General features: G+C 49.0%; 1 protein-coding gene across 1 annotated transcript in view; it reads right to left on the bottom strand.

The window, feature by feature from the left end:
* Positions 1–10186, bottom strand: part of LOC144935191 (CMP-N-acetylneuraminate-beta-galactosamide-alpha-2,3-sialyltransferase 1-like) — a 60053-nt gene extending 49867 nt beyond the window's left edge. Inside the window, exon 1 of the mRNA XM_078861671.1 lies at positions 9918–10186. The gene's annotated coding sequence lies outside the window, so the exon portion shown is untranslated. The remainder of the gene's footprint in view (positions 1–9917) is intronic.
* Between the last annotated feature and the right edge of the window lie 2231 nt (positions 10187–12417).

Raw genomic sequence — 12417 nt, 5'->3', positions numbered from 1 at the left:
GCCGTTGCTCTGCATCTGCATCAGCCATACGGAGAAAGAAAAAGTCATTGTGGTGGTGGTGTTTGCGAAGTTGTCACTAGACACATTATCGGCCATGTTAAATCCACTGCTGGATGAAGGCCTCTCCAAGCCAGCCGTCCCTCGCGGCCCTGCGATGTAGCGATCGATCCACCTCTGTGGTCGACATCCTCTTGCGCATGCTCTCCACCTTTTGGCTGCTCCACGAGTCTTGGCCACTGCCCGTCATCCTTCAAGGTTTGTCCTTACTCCCGCACGGTTGGCGATGTACGGTGCAAAAGAAGTTCAACATACGTACGTGGACAGTGACACGTCCTGCCCAAGCCACCTGACTATTCTCTAACCTACAGACATTCTCCGATCTGTGTCCTTTTGGATGGTTCGTAGATACGGCAATTCACACAAATGCTCCATATCGATTACGAGTCACCAATAAAAGGCCACGTATACATTACAGGTGAATGTGCTGATCTTTAATGTTGCCGAAAGGGGCAAACTAATGTTTGTACATCTATTTAGGTAATGGGAAGAAAGACGTGGGTTGTTTGTGTGAATAACAAACATTGAACCAACTCCTTCACAAAGCTTCCTTTGTTGAAATTAATTATATAAAAAAGCAGTCCGCAAAGTTGCTTGTTTAATCTGGGATTAAAAGCCCATTTAACACACCCATTTCGTGACATTTGCCAGCTTTAAATATGCATAACAAACACCAATTGCCAAAGGCAGGCAGGTTATTTGAAAACTGTTTAAAGGTTTCTTGAGATGAAATGTATTTCCCTTTAAGCCACTTGCAAAACGCCTTGCCCAATATTTAGCAACACAACCACCACCGCCGAGGATGTAAGGCGGCGATGGCGCAGAGGTTCGTGAAATTCGCAGGTGAACCCAGCGACTTGCGGCCAATCCCTGGCCACGGCTATGTAACCTCCGTGGTGAGTGGCGCGTCTGCGCCGGTGCCGACTAGATTGCTGTCTCGCTGCCCCTTCGCGAACCCAGCCTGGCAATCAGCGGCAAACGTTTGGTCGAGGAATTTGCCATGACCAAGACGGAGCGGGGGGAGGCCCTCATCCGGCAAAGGACTGACAAAACGCGTACTTCGTCACAAAGGATGGCTTCAAGTCACCAATTAGACCGGTTCTCTGTGGTCTACCGCAGGGATCTGTGCTTGGCCCGTCACTTTAAAGCATCTACATGGCACCATTGGGTATACTGCTCCAACATCTTGGCTTATCCTACCATTGCGATGCAGATGATGCTCAAATGTATATCTGGTGAGGACCAGACTATGCAACAGAATCTTCCGCGCTATCTGCATCACTAACAATAGTGAATTCATGGTTGCGCCAAAACTTTGTGCTACTAAAGACCAAAGGCATTTTTACCGGCTCCCCTCAGCATCTTTCTAAAACTGGTTCGCCTCGTTTGTTGATTGATGGTCACGAAGTCAGTCCCACGCGGGAGGTCAGAAACCTCGGTGTTCAGTTTGACCAGTCATTATCCTCACACACATATCTAAGGTGGTTAGAATGTCCTTTTTCCACCTAAGAAATACTTCAAGAATGCATCGCTTCCAGTCACCCGCTGACTTTTGTGTTATCCCCACTCGAATACTGCAACGCCTTCCTGGTTCGGGATACCGAGCAAAGTACTGGGCAGACTCCAGCTTCTTCACCTGAGGACGGCTGCTTGCGTTGTGGCCGAAACGTCGTATGAATTATTTTATTATGTTTTATTTTTATTATTTTATTACTTCCCTTCTACGTGACTTCACCGAAAGAACCAAGAAGATCAACGTCACGCTGTGAACCGTTGCAATTCCCTCCAACACAGCATCATCATCATCACCGCCACCGCCACTGCCACCGCCACTGCCGCGCGTGTCAAGAGCAAGACAAAAGGCAGAGCGTGAGAAGTGAAACTTGTGGCACAATCCGTTTAATGTGTTTAGTTTGTTGTCCTTCCTGCCCGCACCACCGATTCTGATAAGTACGGTTGGCTACGTACGGTGCGAAAGAAGTTCAACAGACATACATACATCATAACCATGTGACGAGTGTGTGGGTACAGATGCACGAATTTATTAATATATACCGTACAAATGTACCTTGCGTGTGAGGTGTGAGTGGGAGTGTGTTTAAATATTCACATAGCCGCGCAAGTAGGTGTATGTGTGAGCAGGTGCTTTTGAATACCGTACATCAAAGCGAAGACTGAAATGGTCTTTACTCGGTATGAGCAGCACTTCAAGAACCAGACCTTCACACCTTCCCATGCCATGTGAGTTTGGCTATAAAGTGGCTATTAGTTTTTTTGCACCAGGGTTTAAACGTTATGAGAACTCACATATTATTGGTTCTTTCGGTAAAGTCACGAGAAGGGAAATAATAAAAGTAAAACATAATAAAATAAAATTCTCACGACTTTCGGAAAGACAGCCCTGTTCTTCACCTGATGACGGCTGCTTGCGTTGTGGCCGAAACGTCGTGAGAATTTCATTTTATGTTTTATTTTTATTATGTTATTATTTCCCTTCTACGTGACTTTACCGAAAAAAACAAAAATATGAATCCTTGCAGTCACGAAAGCTTTAAATCGAGAACTAACATCTTGGAAATAAATGAAACGATACATTTCTTTTGAAGAAAAATTATTTCTTGAAAGGCAAACGAGCGGTGAGAGCGTCGTACAATTTTTAGTTTTTGTCTGCATCGCACACAAACATTTTAAGCTCATTGCGAGTGGCGCAAATTTGAGCCGTTGTTGTGGCGAGGATTCGTCGGTTGACAGCGCCCATCAACAAACGGCAATCACTCTGCCGATTCGTAATGTGGCTGCTTTTTAAGAATCGCCCTTCAAGCCTACGTTACATCTGCAAGCTCTGCTCAAGGACAAGGCGACATCAGCCGGTACATTTTACGCCATGGCGACGCTAGGACCGCGCGCGCGCACGGACAAAAGTATTGTTCGTCTAGATTTGAAGCTTTCGTGACTGCAAGGATTCATACTGTTGGGGTTTTACTAAGAGTATATTGTTCGTCTGAACAGGGGCTTCACCTTGAACGCACATCGAGTGGCCCTATCCTTCGACGGATTAAACAAATGGCTGCTGAGCCGGATGCCTCCACTTGTTCGTGAAGATTAACGCGATTCACCGACTACTCTCTTACTTGGCCACCGTGATCCCGCTGACGAGAGGGGGGGTCCTGAGATCCGGCAAATGGAAATTTCCACGGGGACACCGTCCGGGGTTTGTGCTCGGCCTGGTGGACAATTGAACCTTATGGTGGGACCCCGGGGTCCCATAAGCCCCCGGCTCTCACATAAACATTATAATGTAAACAAAAACTTTGCTCTTTTTTCACCAATGGGTTTGAAGGATGGTGGCAAGTGTTGTCTTGAGAAACATTGGACTTTAAAACTGAAAACTAGATACACTATCGAAAAAATAATTTACACCCCTCTTGTCAATCATCCTGTTTCTCAGTGTGGATTTGTGAACACACTTTGTAAACAGGACATAAAATAGTACGCGTTTTCAATGCGCTGTTCATATTGTAACAAGCGTTTATACCAATGTTACTCTACAGAGTAGTGGGTCGCCGCTCCTCTTATCTGCATTGATACGAGCGGTATGTGGGGACTATGGCTTAACCGCAAAAAACACCTATCTGCAGGTAAAAGGATTGTCATCGATTGATCCTGGCTGCAGGCATTGGTCGGTCACAAATAATAATGAAGATAAGAGAGCAGTTTCACTGTTTTATGAATACCGTTATCTCCATATATATAGAAGGCAAAGTTGTGAATATGTGTGTTTGTTCAAAATGTTTAGCGTACTTCCCGACATGCAACAAACTGCAAATTTGCCATGTGGGTACTTTCCAGACTGTACACCATGCAAAAATTATAAAAATACACTTTTGGGGGGGGGGGGGAGCTCAATAATGCAGATATTTTTTGCACGGCAAGTGAGCTGTGACGTCAAATCTGTCACGTGACCCGCGCACGTGGAAGCGTAACGCATTGTAGTGTAGCGGGTAGCGCTACGCTGCGCTACGAACCCGGCGACCCGAGTTCGATTCCCGCTCACGGCCACCACCGGTGACGATTATTTCAACCGGTCCTGGGCCTCTCCGAGGTCGACTCAGCCTCAAACAAGTAACTGGTGTGTTGTGTGTGAACGTCACCGGGCGTGTTGAATCCAAGTCCCGGGCGAAGCCGGGTAGGACAGCTAGTGACAAATAAAGGATTTAAGTCGTGGAGGCAGTTTGAGCAGCTTTGACTTATGATCCTGCCCATACCCGAGCATGGAGTGCATTCGCTTGTTCAGCTCTTGTGCGCATTCGTCCTCGCCACTGCGCTTGGACACCACGTGACAACAGAACGATCCGCGCCAGGCGGGTCACGGCGTTTATGTGCGCGGTGGGACGGAGTCGCCAAAATTTTAAATTAATTGATTACGATTTTGACTTCCGTTGATTCGAGACCCCGGGGTCCCGCCATAAGGTTCGTTTGCACAGCAGCGCTTTGGAGTGCCACGTCACGGGTGCCCTGAACGTGGCAAATGTCTAACAGATGATTGCGCAAGGCTGATTGCGTGGATCATTCGGTTTGCTTATACAAGTGCAAATTGGAACTCACGACCTTGGTGTTCAATCGCCAAAGATAAAATGTGATTTCCTTTTCGCATATTTCACCACCTGCGTCCCCTTTCATTCCCCCCCCCCCCATAAATTATCCCCGGAGATCCATGGGTCGTCACCAAGTTTGGAAAAAGTATCGATGCAGCCCTGATATCGCTTTGCTTCATGAGGCCACCGCTGGAGAAAGGGCCTCCAGTGGAGGGCCCTCTAGAGGCCTCAAGGCGGCCGGCAACCAAAATAACAAGAGACCTTTTTTCTTGTTGGTTCTTTCGGTAAAGTCACATAGAATGGAAATAATACAATAAAAAAATACAACATAATAAAATAATATAATAAACTTATATTATAATATAATAATATATTAGAATTTATTTTTATTATTTTATTATTTCCATTCTACGTGACTTTACCGAAAGAACCAAGAAGATGAATCCCTGCAGTCACGAAAGCTTTAAATCGAAATTTAAGAGACCTTTTTGTTAAGCCGATTAAAAAAAACTTTACATTTCAAGAGCCGCAGTGCACTGTGGCGAATTCGAGACGGCGGTCCTTCATGCATAACGCCACGAAGCGCTTCCTTAAGGGGCCATCCATTCAGTACGTACGCATGGAGGGAGGAGAGGGGGTTAACCCAAATGCGTAGCTTGCCTATGGGGGGTCTACTGACAATGTGCGTACGCATAGGAAACGGGGGGCGGGAGGTGAAGCCTCGATAATAATTTATCTACATTGGCCTTCAACTGAGTTAGATAGTCCGGCGGTGGACTATCTGTTTGCTTAAACACGTTCATATTATTAATTCTTCATCGTTTCTGCGTGGATTAAATTTCGGCCGTTCTATAGGATTCGGTGTGGGGGGGGGGGTAAAAGTACGCGTGCGCACAGGGAGGGGGGGAGGGATCGAACCGACGTCTTGGAAAGCGGTGGGAGCCACCCACACTTTACACCGCCACACACATGATAAAAAGGAGAGATGTTAACTACCTCGCCTGGTATACAGGAGGTCGGGTTCGATCCCGACCATGACGCCTGTTTATTTGGAGTGTTCTCATCGTGGTCGCGTGGATTTTTCTCCCTGCACTCCTGGTTTTCCCTCCACATTTAGAAACACGCGTTTAGAGTATTTGACTGCTATGAATTTCCACATGATAAGCCACTTCGTTGTGGCTATCACTTGTCACCAGGTCGCTTCTGGAAAAGAGCTGTATTGCTCAGTGGACCTCACCTGCAAAATAAATAAAAAATCGTTTAATAGTTTAGTTAATAGATTATTTAAAGCGGACCGTAAACACAATGATGAAAGGATGCGGGTTGAATCAGGTTGGAGTGCTTTTTAGAAAACAGAACTTGATAACGAAAAGTAACGTTCCAGTGTGCCTGCACCTTAATAACCAAAGAAAAACTTTCGTAAGTTTTGTACATTTCCTGACGCTTGGTTCAGAATCATGCATGTGAAAAAAAAATCAAGCGCGCTGAAAAGTGCGCAAAGAAACGTTGAGGTGGGCACGCTCTTGACATTACATTGAGTGGTGCAAAGAGGAATGCGTGAATTTGAGAAGACACCGGTTAATGTTACAATGTGACAATTCAAACTTGAAAGTAAAGTGGACTTGGGGGGACACATTGCTGGAAGGGAAGTCAAGGAGCAAATGAATTAAAACGAGCCATAGACAAACAAGTCAAAAGGCGTCCCAGAGGGCGTTAACTGGGGAGATGGAGCGACAAAATCAGCTCAGATGTGGTAGACGGAGCACAACGACACAGATAAGGATCGCAAGAGATGTAAGAGGGTAGTTTGGCAAAGGTATTCAACCAGTAGTGTGGACTGACCATGTCTGACAATGATCGATGCCGTAATACGCCATTGCCAGCTGAAATAATACTTTGCTTGCTTATGCTGTACTATTTATATCTTCCAAGCCTAAATGTTTTATACAGTATAGAGGTACAGTACACACACGTGTGTTTCTATGCTCCATGTTTACCTCTGCTGAAAACAACATTGTCAGTCGGGTGAAATAGCAAATATTCCTTAGTCAGAGGACGAAACAACACTTAAAAGGGTAATCTAAAGGCTGATGATACAGAAGCGAAATTGCTATTTTAAAATAGATATATAGATATGTACTTGGCCTAACTCAAGACACAGTTAGTCATGCTGGTTGCGCAAGGCTGGCGTGCAGAGTTTACACAATGCACACAGTCGGAAACTTTGTAGTGGCCCTAAGCATTTGGCCGATTTGATTTTCATAAGTTAAGGATGCACAAGTGATACAATTGGCAGTGGTGTTTTTGACAATTGTGTGCGGTGTATACGGGGGGCGCATCTTTGGAACATTGACAGTGCAAGATAAGAGAGAGAGAGAGAGACGGCGGTTTAAGCCGGAGATAAGCAGGCTTTGAAAAAGGCAAAACAAACATCACCTTGTACAATTATTACACTTGCTGGGTCGTGGTTACGCCACACCTCTACAAAAAGTAGTTTTGCTACTCCGAGGAGATGATATCTAAACCCGTGCTTGTGGCGCTCGACACACCGAGGCAGTGAGTACACGGAACAGACAGGGAAGAAGCGGTGTCATTTCTGGCACCCGCGTAATGTTTCAAACACCCATTTGGGTAGTCCGCTAAGAGGGTGGTGGTGGTGGGGGGGGGGTAACAATAGGAACGATTGACAGGTCAGATATTGTAATTGAGATGGTTGGCAACTGAGATGGCTGAAAGTTGAGATGTTAAGGGGGTTGATATATTGAAATGGACGGCAAATACCAAATGATTTAGACAGACGGTTAATTGGCGACCATTAGGGAGCCAAATTATGTTTGGCGAGCAGGCACGGGTCAAGTTCATGGTGAGACTATTGACGATGTGAAATGGTTTGTGCGATTTCACCTTTGAGACCGCCTGTCACGAGCGAGGTTTTACGACGCACGAAAGAATGATAGTTGCGGGCGATTCACAAACGGTGTAACCAACAGATGTCTTTTTTTATGCATTCTTTGAAAGGGAACGAAACTATATCGTCGGGCTGACATTAGCTGTGGAGCAAAACCGTGCCATTGTGTTTCTTGAATCAATTAATCCATGACACGGTGTAACAATCATACGATTGTAGAGGGCATTAAGTAATTTTAAACATACTCTTAGTTCTTTCGGTAAAGTCACGTAGGTACTTGATGCAGCAAATCTGGCTGTGACGGTCCCACCTGATGACGGAGACTTGTGTTGCCTCCGAAACGTTGTGATTTTTATTTTATTTTTTATTAATTTTAATTTCATTTTTTACCTACGTGACTTTACCGAAAGACCTACGAGTATGAATCCTTGCAGTCACGAAAGCTTCAAATCTAGAATTAATTTTAAACACTTCGGATGCCGGATGGCAGTGTCTCCGTGCGACGTTCTCTCTGAATATCGTGGACAGAGCTCAACGGAAGGCGTTTTTGAGAAAGGAAATAGCACGTGGAGAGGCGTAAAGACCTCCTCGTTGCCGCATTATTAACGACGCGTGATCAAGTCTCAATTAAAAAACAATCGACGTGAACATCGACGCAAGCTTCTACGTGTGTGATGAAAATATATCAATGGCTCTTACCCAATGTGGCAAAAACTGTACACACACATCGCCAAATGTGTACTGGTTATTGCGGGTGGTAACACGTTTTAAAGACACACACTTTCAGAGCGCCTCCTCCGTCACATAATTGAACACCGTACTTGTATTAATGTACACGTCCCGTGCACACTTTCTTACGGGAAAGTGCAAGTAAGATTACGGATTGTGTAAAGTCAGCAGAGCATTTCATTATCGAGTTTATGGACTTTCCTTTGGTATGGTCTACATGCGCGTGGTCGTTACAATGTACCGTGGGCTAACGTTGAAGAAGGTATTGCTCACTCAATAGCTGTCAACCCAGACGGTTTACCCCGTATTCTTGTACAGGGAAATTACGCGTTCAGGTCCATACGACGTACGGCCGTTTCACTACGGGCAAAAAATGTTTTGTATCTTTGTTTGTGTTTCTCCCTTGCGATTGGACATTGTAGGATTCACGTTGGGATTTATAAGGGGAACAGGGTGACTAATAAGGTCTGATCAGGGGTTGACAGTCATGTTACTCACACGGCCAGACGGCAACCATTCATTGCGACTTCAGAACATTGCTTGGCATGTAAATGCGTCACGCGATCACACATCAGTTTCCCTACACGCATACTTGAACAACGCTGCAACAGTTGTATGAGCAGCGGTAATGCGGGTCGTGAAATCCTGCGTCCAAGCTACTGGTAAGGGTGACTACATCTCACGTGGCGCTGAACCAAAGTTACACGCGTTCCAGCACACACAGAAGGATGTCAATATGCAAATGTTCTCGCAACCACAGAGAGGTTACATTTTGATGATACGCAGGGTGATCCATTCGCAGATTAAAAAAAAGCACTCCGCTTTTCAGCTTACCGCATGATTTAAATTCCTAAGCACAAGACGGGCTATGTGATAAGAAGTGTATCAAGTATTCGCTGACTCTCTGAACAAAGAGAAAGGACTGAGAGGCGCGGGCGAGGAAGAGGCGGCGCTACAGACAATTGCCCAAGCTCTGCGGCCCTCTACTTACGAATTTGTCATCGACTAATAAATGCGTGTTTGTACAAGTTGGAGGAAACCGGAGCACCCCGATAAAGCACGCGCGTGCGAGCGAGGGGGTAACACTCTATCCCCCGTGCGTACAGACAGATGGAACTGGTGGTGAGTCCGCATGGTTGCCGGACCGCCGTCTTGTGGCCAAAGCCAGGGTTATGGCTTATCGTCGACGCCCATCCACGGGAAGGGAGTTTCACAACACTTGAGTGATCCACCAACCTTAAGTCTCCACAGTGCTGGCTGGCAGGCCACGTGCATAGCCACCACACCACGGGCTAACGTCAACACAGCCGATTTAATTTGGTGGGAAGTCGTGTGAAGAGAGGATTTGCGTTCACAAATATTGTGGGTTTTTTTTTAAATCTATCATTCCTAGAACAGTAACTTTTCTCTATTCAAACAATTGACCCGCTAACGCGTGCATAAATGCCGATTTGACAGTGCTCATTGTTGCCTATCGCTTGACGAGTTGGGCCCTTAGGCCATGTATATGGCTCAGCAAAAACTGTGTTACGAAAAAAAACCCCATAAAACGACTGCGTTGTTGTTACTTCTTCAATGCTGCTGTATTTGTACGTGGATCGCGCCGAACGAATGACCCGTGGACTTACCTGATCCGGTGGCGATAATCGAGGAGTCTGATGCTGCTCCTGCTGCTGCTGCTGGTTCAGGATGAGTCCGGGACACGTGTTGGGAGTTCGTAGCGGGGTCTTAAAGTATCCAGCACGACTCTTAGCACGGCGCCACGCTCACTCCAGCTCACCCCCCTCCCACTTCCTCTCGAGCTCTCTCCGAACAGCCGCGGATCGCGATAACGAAGCCAAACAAATGTTTCACTGCCACACCACCACACTGCTGAGAGAGGACTGAACGACATCACCATCAGCGCCACTGTCATTCCCAGCCCGCGGGGTAGCCACGACCCTCGATCAACACACGCCCACTCAGCCTCGCTTCACCCACCCACCCATCCACCCACCCTCACTCACCCACCCACCCACCCTCACTCACCCACCCACCCTCACTCACCCACCCACCCTCACTCACCCACCCACCCATCCACCCACGCACACCCACCCATCCACCCACCCTCACTCATCCACCCATCCACTCACCCACCCACCCTCACTCACCCATCCACCCACCCTCACCCACCCACCCACCCTCACCCACCCACCCACCCACCTTCACTCACCCACCCACCTTCACTCACCCTCATCCACCCACCCTCACTCACCCATCCACCCATCCACTCACCCACCCACCCTCACTCACCCACCCTCACTCACCCATCCACCCACCCTCATTCACCCATCCACCCACCCACCCTCACTCACTCACCCTCATCCACCCACCCTCACTCACCCATCCACCCATCCACTCACCCACCCACCCTCACTCACCCACCCTGACTCACCAATCCATCCACCCTCACCCACCCACCCTCACTGACCAATCTACTCACCCACACTCCCTCACTCACCCATTCACCCACCTCCACACACCCTCACTCACTCTCACACCCTCACTCACCCTCACACCCTCACTCACCCTCACTCACCCTCACACCCTCACTCACCCCCACACCCCCTCACACATTCACTCACCCTCACACACTCACCCTCACTCACCCTCACTCACCCTCACACCCTCACATCCTCACTCACCCTCACCCCCTCACTCACCCTCACTACCCTCACTCACCCTCACTCACCCTCACACCCTCACTCACCCTCACACACCCTCACTCCCGTCACTCACCCTCACTCCCTCACTCACCCCCACACACACTCACTCACCCTCACACACTCACCCTCACTCACCCTCACTCACCCTCACTCACCCTCACCCCCTCACTCACCCTCACTACCCTCACTCACCCTCACTCACCCTCACACCCTCACTCACCCACCCACCCACCCTCACTCACCCACCCACCCTCACTCACCCACCCACCCACCCTCACTCACCCACCCACCCTCACTCACCCATCCACCCACGCACACCCACCCATCCACCCACCCTCACTCATCCACCCATCCACTCACCCACCCACCCTCACTCACCCATCCACCCACCCTAACCCACCCACCCACCCTCACCCCCTCACCCACCCACCCACCCACCTTCACTCACCCTCATCCACCCACCCTCACTCACCCATCCACTCACCCACCCACCCTCACTCACCCACCCTCACTCACCCATCCACCCACCCTCATTCACCCATCCACCCACCCACCCTCACTCACTCACCCTCATCCACCCACCCTCACTCACCCATCCACCCATCCACTCACCCACCCACCCTCACTCACCCACCCTGACTCACCCATCCATCCACCCTCACCCACCCACCCCCACTGACCAATCTACTCACCCACACTCCCTCACTCACCCATTCACCCACCTCCACACACCCTCACTCACTCTCACACCCTCACTCACCCTCACACCCTCACTCACCCTCACTCACCCTCACACCCTCACTCACCCCCACACCCTCTCACACATTCACTCACCCTCACACACTCACCCTCACTCACCCTCACTCACCCTCACACCCTCACTCACCCTCACCCCCTCACTCACCCTCACTACCCTCACTCACCCTCACTCACCCTCACACCCTCACTCACCCTCACACACCCTTACTCACCCTCACTCCCTCACTCACCCCCACACCCCCTCACACACTCACTCACCCTCACACACTCACCCTCACTCACCCTCACTCACCCTCACACCCTCACTCACCCTCACCCCCTCACTCACCCTCACTACCCTCACTCACCCTCACTCACCCTCACACCCTCACTCACCCTCACACACCCTCACTCCCTCACTCACCCTCACTCCCTCACTCACCCCCACACCCTCACACACCCTCACTCACCCTCACACCCTCACACCCTCACTCACCCTCACACCCTCCCCATCACTCACCCCCACACCCTCACACACCCTCACTCACCCTCACACCCCCTCACTCCCTCACTCACCCTCACACCCTCACTCACCCTCACTCACCCTCACACCCCCACACCCTCACTCACCCTCACACCCTCCCCATCACTGACGGCCTCACCTCTCCCCCACTACCCCGAGCTA

This window comes from Lampetra fluviatilis, chromosome 12, assembly GCF_964198595.1.
Source record: "Lampetra fluviatilis chromosome 12, kcLamFluv1.1, whole genome shotgun sequence".
NCBI lineage: Eukaryota > Metazoa > Chordata > Hyperoartia > Petromyzontiformes > Petromyzontidae > Lampetra > Lampetra fluviatilis.
This window is presented reverse-complemented; position numbering and strand designations above follow the sequence as displayed.